Genomic DNA, 9,978 nt, shown 5'->3' on the forward strand with positions numbered 1-9,978 from the left:
AAAATAGAAAATTTGCGGTGCCTGAAGGAATTCTGAGTATGTCTGACAGTATACACTTGCTGACAAAGAGGTAAGAAACAGGCTATTGGACTCACATTGGTAAGACTGTAATACCATAAAGTTTCTTTGAAGGTTACTTTGTCACAACTCTCTAAAAACCTCTTTAAATCCAAATGTCCTTTGATGGGATTCAACTGTAGAAATTATCTTGCATATATTTGGTCCTATAGAAACACCAGGTTTTTATAATATTATTATGGGAATAAAAAACAGAAACAATCAATCTGTGTCAATAGGAGATTGTTAAAATACATGAAGACAAATTTATATAATACTATGTATGCAGTGATTGAAATACGTTCTAGTGGCAAAGTGGAAAATAAAAAATGTTGGACAAAGTAATAGAATTATATATCTACTAAGATACTTCAGAAAGTTCCTAGAAAATTAAATTTAAAATGAGTTTATTTGGGCCAATGCCATGGTACAGATTTTGTTTTTCCAGGTTCATAATTTAATGTACAAATTGAATTACCACAGTTGAGTTGAATTAGCTTCTCCAGGCATGAGGGCAGATGGGGAAACAATTTGTAATCGAGTTATGTTGCTTTCACAGCTGGAATTTTTAGACCTTAAGCTGAAGTACATAACCAGCAAAGCAATGCCTCCATATGCGGCTAGTACACAATTCATTCTGCCTGTGAGCATGTAAGAGTTGAAATATGTTTTGATTTCAGTGAATTGGAATTGGGCATCAGGTTCTGGACCTGACATGATATCAATCTTCTCAGAGCTACCAACTCCTCAACTGACATCCTTCAAGGCCCACCGACAGTGAACTGGCCCCAGCCGGAAGCAATGGTACAGATTGAGCTTTTATCTGTCATGCTCGTGTCAAATGTGGGTACTGGTTCCAGTCCTAGCTTTTCCACTGCCAATCCAGCTCTTTGTTTATGGACTAGAAAAGCAGCAGAGGATGGCCCAAATCCTTGGGTCCCAGCAAAAACATTGGAAACTTAGAAGAAGTTTCTGGCTGTAGATCTTTCCCTTTGTAGAAATCTGTCATTCAAAAAAAAAAATCTTTTAAACAATGAAGTTATTTTAATACAAAAATCAAAATTCATTGAATCCTTTTTGTGTAATATGCCTTATAGACAAGCTTTTTAAAAGTCCCTAGCATGAATTTCACGGTTTTTTAAAAATAATTTATATATTTTATATTATTATCTTTATGCTACAGTTCCACATGTACAGGGATTCCTCCCTCCACCCTTCCATAGTTTCTGCCAGTTCCCCCTGTATTATAACAATAATACAGTCCTTCAGCTACAACCTTAAGTCCTACATTCTGCTATTTCAATATAGTGTAGCACTGTAATTATAGACAATTGTACATAGTCTAGTATGCTACTGTAAAGTTACATGTATCAAGTTTTCATTGGGATTCCTCCTTTTATAAAGGAACAGACATGTATAATGCAATATATCTTCACTTCGGATATGCTAGTCTCCATCATATAGCTCACCTATAAAAATGTTTTTACATTTATTCACTAATGTATTTTGTGAATTTTAAAGAAAAACACTAATCTTTTAAGTCCATTCTCATAGTGTTTTAAAGTAGCTGTATGTGTATGTGTGCATATGGAATTCTTGAAAAGGCCTGTAAGAAACTATTAGAGACCTTGTTCTGGGAAACATAACAGAAAAAGAAGTAAGCAGTGTGGAGATTTATTCATTGTGGAGATTTGCCCCTGAAAACCCAGATCACAATGCCTGAGGACTCTGAATCTTAACTCTTTAAGGCAGTCTGAGAATGCTGCAGGGAGCAGACTCCCTACTGAGATTGCAGATAAACCTTGGGCTGGTTAACATGTCTGGGGAGGTGTGAGGCATCTTCATAGTCTCCCTGTTCCTTCAGTGATTGTGGTCTAAACATATCTGAGCACAAACACAATTCTGTTGGATTCTATTTCTAGTTAAATCTGCTTGTTTACCAGTGTGGGCTCCTGTAATTCATGTTTACTTATCCAGCTGTTTGGAGCCTTGTGATTGTTTCCCCTAATCCCTTGTAACCTATTGGTGAAGTAGTTTGCTTACCACTGCTCCATTAACATGTAACTTTTACAAACCTGCTTGACTGAAAAAAAATTGGTATAAGACCTGAAAAATTCAATAAAGTGTGCATTCATTCATCACACCTGTGTACCCTGTAGCCCAAAGTTCCTCTCGGCGTGGATGTCACACTTTAAGTTCTAGTCCCCACTAGAGAAAGAGGTACTTTTATGCTCTCCTGCAGAATTTTATAGTAGGTTAAACCTTTCCCTTTGATAGACAGGCATGCTATATGGTGGACAGATCAAATCCAATGTGCTCCACTACTAATTCATCTCCCGGTTAATGCATGTGGGAAAACAGAGGAAGATGTACCAAGTGTTTGCATCCTGAACTCATTTGGGCCCCTGGGATGGATCTCCTCATGTCTGGCTTAAGATTGGGTTCAGACAGGCTCAGCTAGGTGTGAACCAGTAGATAGAGGATTTCTCTCTCCTCACTTTGTAGCTCTGACATACAAATGAAAATATTTTTAACCGATGTAAGCTTTTTAAAAGGCTACAGAACAGAGAGAAAGGGAAAGAAAGAAATTTGCTGGTTCAATTTCCAGATGGTTCATCCAGAGCTTCATCATGGTTTCCCACAAAAGTTAATCAGCATCTTAACTAGTAGGGCAAAGCTTCATTCCTCATTTTTTAGTTGAAAAATAATTTGTCTTTACATCACTCAAATATTTACGAGTACCTAATTATTAAAAAATGAAAAACAACCTGAAATCACAAAGTGATTTTTAGACTCATTTTAGACACAAAGGTTTAAGTTCAAGAGACAAAACTATAACTAGTGGAAACATGTACGGGAAAAACTAGCTCATTAAACTGCTACTAGCAAAGCCAAACAAGCTTGTACATCAATTACGATCACATAATAAAGCATAAATTTGCATTCACATTACCCTGCCAACTTAAGAAGTGCACTTTCTGCAATAAAAACATAACTTTAGGATTGAAAATATGCCCAACTATAAGACTATGTGAAAAAAACTCTTATTGTATGCATGTATGTAACAGTAGATTAATAAAAACACAGTAACTTCACATTCTAGAATAAAATCAAATGCAAATAAATTCTCATAAGATTTATATTAAATGATCTTTATTTAAAAGTTGCAAGATGGTTCATTGTGAGCAAAAAAGACACATAAGTAAGAGCCATTACTAAGAGAGAAAACTTGAGAGACTGTAAGATTATATTGGCTGAGTGATTAAAACAATTTTGATTTCCGTCTTGGCTTGTGATGTTCCAGAGCTGGTTAAAGATTCAGTACTGATTAAAATTTATTTGCTTGTAGAGTATGAGTGTGAAAAAATCCAGAAAAAAAAGAGATGAACGACGATAATCCCTTAATGAAAATATTCTGCAGTGCTGAAAAAAATTGGAAAAAAAGGTTTTGATTTGTTGTTTTAATAACAGATTGTATAAACCATAAAATGAAAAACAATTTTCTAAGCAACATTTAAATAGAATCATACTTTAATGTAAATTTTTAAGAATACTAAGAAAATTATAACATCTTCAAGCAAAATAGAGGAATGTATCTGGGAGGAAAAAAAATTACTAATCTAAAACTATGAAAAAGAATTTTTGTGAAGCATAGAATACAGTAAATGCTATCATCCAACAAATAAGACATGGCCAAAATACACAAACTATAAAACAAAAGATAACTTGAAAATCATTTCATACGACATGCTAAAAACATTTTCAGGTAATTTGGTATTAAACAGTAAAATGGAAAACACTAAAATAACTCAAACAATTTATTAGTAGTCATTTCACCAGTTTTGCAAATCATTTGCCATCGATGCAAAGAGTACTGGAAAACAATTATAATAAAATTAATTTTAAAAATGAGTAAATATCCAAATACTGAGCAGCTGAAACAAAAAGCTAAAGAGAAATTACTTGAAAGAATAACTGCTAGAAGAAATTCATAATTTAACCACACAAACACTAAGATTAGATTCAAGGGATGCAAAATATTCAACAAGAGAAATAAGAGGTAAAACAAACAAAAATTGCTAGATTCAAAAACAGTCATAGACACATAACATTTCCTATGAAAAAATGGGGGAAGCAAGAATTATGTTTACAAAATAATTAGGTTTAAAACTGTACCAATTCCCTAAAAATGAACAAATCTTAAAATAAAAACCAAAAATAAAAACACAAACAAAACCAAAAAAACAACCATTGCACACCTGGTGCCTAATCCCTGTAGCCCTGCTTTTCAGGGAAAGAAAAATACACCTTACCAAATCCCGCATTTCCTGTACACAACTGCCCCTCATTCAGGTGATTCACGTTAAGGCTGTCTATGGCTGGCTGGCTCCCTTCCCAATCTGAAAAGTCACGCTTCATTCCCATGGCATTAGAGCCAAAATCTTTGGCTCTTGCTTACCCTCTTGTGACTAGATGAGCCACAGTCAAGTGAGCATCTCCTTCACGTACAAAACTAGTGTTTCAACTCCGTAGCTTTCAAGGAAGAGGGGGAAAAATAGCCCTGACAAACCAAATCACATACCTCCTACACGCGGTGGTAGTGGCCCTATGTCAGGAGCACCCGTAGGCAAAAATTTGCAAGGACGGGTGGCTGGCTGTGTTCCTGCAGGGGGGCGAGCGTGAGGAGGCCCTACCCTCCGGAATGGATTTGCAGGACCGGTTGGCCCTTGGGGTGGATGAGCCGAAGTTGTTGCTGCTTGGCCAGCACCTGGTTCTTTCCCCTCGCAGGGAACTGCTGATGCACTTATGGTGCTGCTCTGTAACAAAATCACATAAATCCGACATCACTAACAAGAAAAAAATGCAAAACTCATACACAAATAGTTAGGGACAGAATGCAAAGAAATCCATGATATATAGAGAAAGTGCTCCAGAGAAACATCAGATGGGTTTTAGCGATCGCAACTGTGTGGTGAAGGAACAGAAAGCAGGTTTCGCCAACACAGCAATATTCTGGCTAAGGAGAATGCACAGACACAGGCCAGGAGAACCCCGATGTAGACTACCTAGCACGCTTATCCCGAGAAGGCAAAGAACAAGTGGGCAGCTTACTCCAGATGTGGCTGAGGAACAAACTGAGAAACTCAGGAAAGTAGATTCTCAAAACATTACACCCAATGATTCCAATGTACATCCGAAGGGGGGAACCAAATGCCCTCTACACTGGTGTACTCCCTGAGAGGTGCTGACTCAGAAAAGAAACAGATTTCTAGAGAAAACAAATGACCAGGGGCATGTCTGTTCTGCAAAAAAAGGAGGGATCACAAAGCTCCCGCACACACACGGGTAAAATTACACTGTCAGGACTTACCTCCGGTTTGTCTTGGTTAGCTGCCTGGTTGGAGTCTCTCTCGGAATATAGGTTTGGACCTACACATTATTAAAAAGAAAGAAAGAGAAAAAGGAAACCATGAACATCGTGGGTCTTAGCATTTTGTTCTCGGGACGTTTCTGGATCGCAAGGGACACTGTGATATCTCCCACATCCAGGTCGGTGCATAAGCCAGCCTGACACCTGCCTCCTTATCCATGGCCACAAGAACACCCTGAGGCCGCTGGAACTCCTGCTATGCCAAATGCTCTACAGCCAAATGAAGTTGAGGTCTCTGCAGCTGGCACTTAGCAACCCACCTGCTGCAGCAGCATTGAGAAGCTGTCGAGAGAGTAGCACCTCTCTTCTTCCTGCCATTCTGCTCCTGCTTCCTGATTCTTCCTTCAATGAATACTGGCCAACACGAGACCCCACTGGGCAATACGTGTTCCTGGACTCTATGATCGGGAACTGCTCAGCGTCCGAGGACATCCATTCACACATCCCTCCTGGGAATACAACTCTTTGACCCTTCCCTTGCTTTCTCGGCTACTCACTCACACTGCAGCTCACTTGGTGCTCGCACCAAAGTGCTAGCTCTCCGACCTCTCAGCGTCCTCACTTGCTCAATCCTCTCCCGATTCACCAGACTCCACAATCCGTCAGTTCAGCCAGTTGCCAACAGCCTTGTCCTAGAAGTCATGTTCATTTTGTACTTGACTGACACCGTGCTAAGCCTAGATCAATCCGGGGCTCACACATCACTTTACCTACACCTGAGCCACTCAAACTCCCCGCCCTGGGAAAACACACTCACTCACTCACTCACTCACAACAGCCCACATCAATGACAACTGGAACCTGAACATTTCAACCTGATCATCTCCTTCAACATACTGCCAGCTTCGTAGTGCCTGGCCTTCCATCTGTTGACATGGAAGCAAGGTTCCTCCTCAACAACTGACAACATCCATCCTCCTGAAATGCACCTACACTCGCTATGTGGCCCCTGAATGGTGAAGAGTGTGAGATGGCACATTTTGAATGCACAACGTGTCAGATGCTTCATATCCATTAAGTACACACTTCACCAACATACTAATGGCCACCATGGGGACCACTGGCTGCTGCTCTCTTTTCTAATCCCGCTTCCAAGGCCAGCGGACCCTGCAAACACACGGCAAACTCGGAACACACTCCTGGTTCCCACCATCACAACGGCCTCGATTTGGCTGTGGTTTGTGTGGAGTCGGGCAGAGGATGCAAGCTCTCTTGGCACTTCTTTTCTCTGTGTGACTCTGCTACCTCTCCCCTAAACAGCAGCTACTCTCTAAAACACAAACAAACACAAGTATCCAGAAACCCAACACGCAGCCCACACACCCCTGCCGCCTCTTCCCTGTAGCCCTGCTTTTCAGGTAAAGAAAAATGAGCCTTACCGAATCCCCGATTTCCTAAACAAATATGCCATGGCTTGTCCAACGATACAGTGTGTGAACGTGCCCACTGCGATGCCATCACCTCTTACGCCATGCCATCGCAGCCATGGGCTCACTGATCCAAGGGTCCAAGATCACCTCTGACCCTCATGCTCACTCTCATAATGATTGTCCGTTAAATCATACAACCGACAGCAACACAACAGAAACCCAATATGGCCACCGGATCTCCGCATGCTTCCCACGCCAATAGACAGCCTTTCCCGAGGGAATCTCTTATCAATGTTTTCCTTGTCTTTCAAAAGTTCTTCCTCTTGTCCACTCACCACGGATACCCACATACCTAGACTGACCAACTTCAGACAGTGCCATGAGGCTGTTGAAGGAAATGAGTGACGGGAAAACAGTAGTTTGGCTCGGGACATCTTAGCCAAATGCACGTAGGACTGGCTGAAAGGTGGGCAAACACTTGGCTGCATCCAAAAGTGTATCTGAAAAAATCCCCCAGCCCCTTCCACAAAACTCATTTTCCTTGGCCTTCCATTTCCAAAGCACGGGCAGAAATGACATCAGACAAGACAGTTCACGGGCCTTGGCCCAGCATTTGTCACACGACCGTTCATGCTCCAGTCACCTGGTTCTTTGTGAATGGTAGGTGAGAAGAGTCAAGCAATCAATTTCCCCCAGCGCCACCCACCCCACAGCTTTCTCTTTCTTTGTTGCTTATCTCAAGTTACCCACAAAAGCCAAAAGAGTCAGGAAGAATGAGGCCAAACAGGATCGAAGCAGCCTTACACTCACTAGGTAGTAAATAGACTAGGACTGTACAGCAGCTGCTCACGAAAGACCATTTCACCGAGTCCTTTTGTGGACAAGGGAAATCAGGATCATCTTCAGTAGCAGCCAGCATAATTGGTTTCTATCAACTAATAGAGAGTGAAATAATGCCCGTGTTAGTGTAAGAGGGAAAAAGGAAGCAAGTGGTTTTCTCAAGTATTACAATCTGTATGCAACTGCCCCTCATTCAGGTGATTCACGTTAAGGCTGTCTGTATGGCTGGCTGGCTCCCTTCCCAATCTGAAAAGTCACGCTTCATTCCCATGGCATTACAGCCAAAATCTTTGGCTCTTGCTTACCCTCTTGTGACTAGATGAGCCACGGTCAAGTGAGCATCTCCTTCACGTACAAAACTAGTGTTTCAACTCCGTAGCTTTCAAGGAAGAGGGGGAAAAATAGCCCTGACAAACCAAATCACATACCTCCTACACGCGGTGGTAGTGGCCCTAGGTCAGGAGCACCCGTAGGCAAAAATTTGCAAGGACGGGTGGCTGGCTGTGTTCCTGCAGGGGGGCGAGCGTGAGGAGGCCCTACCCTCCGGAATGGATTTGCAGGACCGGTTGGCCCTTGGGGTGGATGAGCCGAAGTTGTTGCTGCTTGGCCAGCACCTGGTTCTTTCCCCTCGCAGGGAACTGCTGATGCACTTATGGTGCTGCTCTGTAACAAAATCACATAAATCCGACATCACTAACAAGAAAAAAATGCAAAACTCATACACAAATAGTTAGGGACAGAATGCAAAGAAATCCATGATATATAGAGAAAGTGCTCCAGAGAAACATCAGATGGGTTTTAGCGATCGCAACTGTGTGGTGAAGGAACAGAAAGCAGGTTTCGCCAACACAGCAATATTCTGGCTAAGGAGAATGCACAGACACAGGCCAGGAGAACCCCGATGTAGACTACCTAGCACGCTTATCCCGAGAAGGCAAAGAACAAGTGGGCAGCTTACTCCAGATGTGGCTGAGGAACAAACTGAGAAACTCAGGAAAGTAGATTCTCAAAACATTACGCCCAATGATTCCAATGTACATCCGAAGGGGGGAACCAAATGCCCTCTACACTGGTGTACTCCCTGAGAGGTGCTGACTCAGAAAAGAAACAGATTTCTAGAGAAAACAAATGACCAGGGGCATGTCTGTTCTGCAAAAAAAGGAGGGATCACAAAGCTCCCGCACACACACGGGTAAAATTACACTGTCAGGACTTACCTCCGGTTTGTCTTGGTTAGCTGCCTGGTTGGAGTCTCTCTCGGAATATAGGTTTGGACCTACACATTATTAAAAAGAAAGAAAGAGAAAAAGGAAACCATGAACATCGTGGGTCTTAGCATTTTGTTCTCGGGACGTTTCTGGATCGCAAGGGACACTGTGATATCTCCCACATCCAGGTCGGTGCATAAGCCAGCCTGACACCTGCCTCCTTATCCATGGCCACAAGAACACCCTGAGGCCGCTGGAACTCCTGCAATGCCAAATGCTCTACAGCCAAATGAAGTTGAGGTCTCTGCAGCTGGCACTTAGCAACCCACCTGCTGCAGCAGCATTGAGAAGCCGTCGAGAGTAGCACCTCTCTTCTTCCTGCCATTCTGCTCCTGCTTCCTGATTCTTCCTTCAATGAATACTGGCCAACACGAGACCCCACTGGGCAATACGTGTTCCTGGACTCTATGATCGGGAACTGCTCAGCGTCCGAGGACATCCATTCACACATCCCTCCTGGGAATACAACTCTTTGACCCTTCCCTTGCTTTCTCGGCTACTCACTCACACTGCAGCTCACTTGGTGCTCGCACCAAAGTGCTAGCTCTCCGACCTCTCAGCGTCCTCACTTGCTCAATCCTCTCCCGATTCACCAGACTCCACAATCTGTCAGTTCAGCCAGTTGCCAACAGCCTTGTCCTAGAAGTCATGTTCATTTTGTACTTGACTGACACCGTGCTAAGCCTAGATCAATCCGGGGCTCACACATCACTTTACCTACACCTGAGCCACTTGCACAGCCAGAAGAGATGGAAAACTAAGAGCCCTCAAACTCCCCGCCCTGGGAAAACACACTCACTCACTCACTCACTCATTCACTCACTCATTCACTCACTCACAACAGCCCACATCAATGACAACTGGAACCTGAACATTTCAACCTGATCATCTCCTTCAACATACTGCCAGCTTCGTAGTGCCTGGCCTTCCATCTGTTGACATGGAAGCAAGGTTCCTCCTCAACAACTGACAACATCCATCCTCCTGAAACGCACCTACACTCGCTATGTGG

At 42.5% G+C, this 9,978-nt stretch overlaps 1 pseudogene; it reads right to left on the reverse strand.

Moving 5' to 3' along the window:
- Window positions 1-599: 599 nt before the first annotated feature.
- On the reverse strand, window positions 600-774 carry LOC131478845 (ATP synthase membrane subunit K, mitochondrial-like; annotated as a pseudogene).
- Window positions 775-9,978: the final 9,204 nt, after the last annotated feature.

This window comes from Ochotona princeps, unplaced genomic scaffold, assembly GCF_030435755.1.
Source record: "Ochotona princeps isolate mOchPri1 unplaced genomic scaffold, mOchPri1.hap1 HAP1_SCAFFOLD_5708, whole genome shotgun sequence".
Classification (NCBI taxonomy): Eukaryota; Metazoa; Chordata; class Mammalia; order Lagomorpha; family Ochotonidae; genus Ochotona; species Ochotona princeps.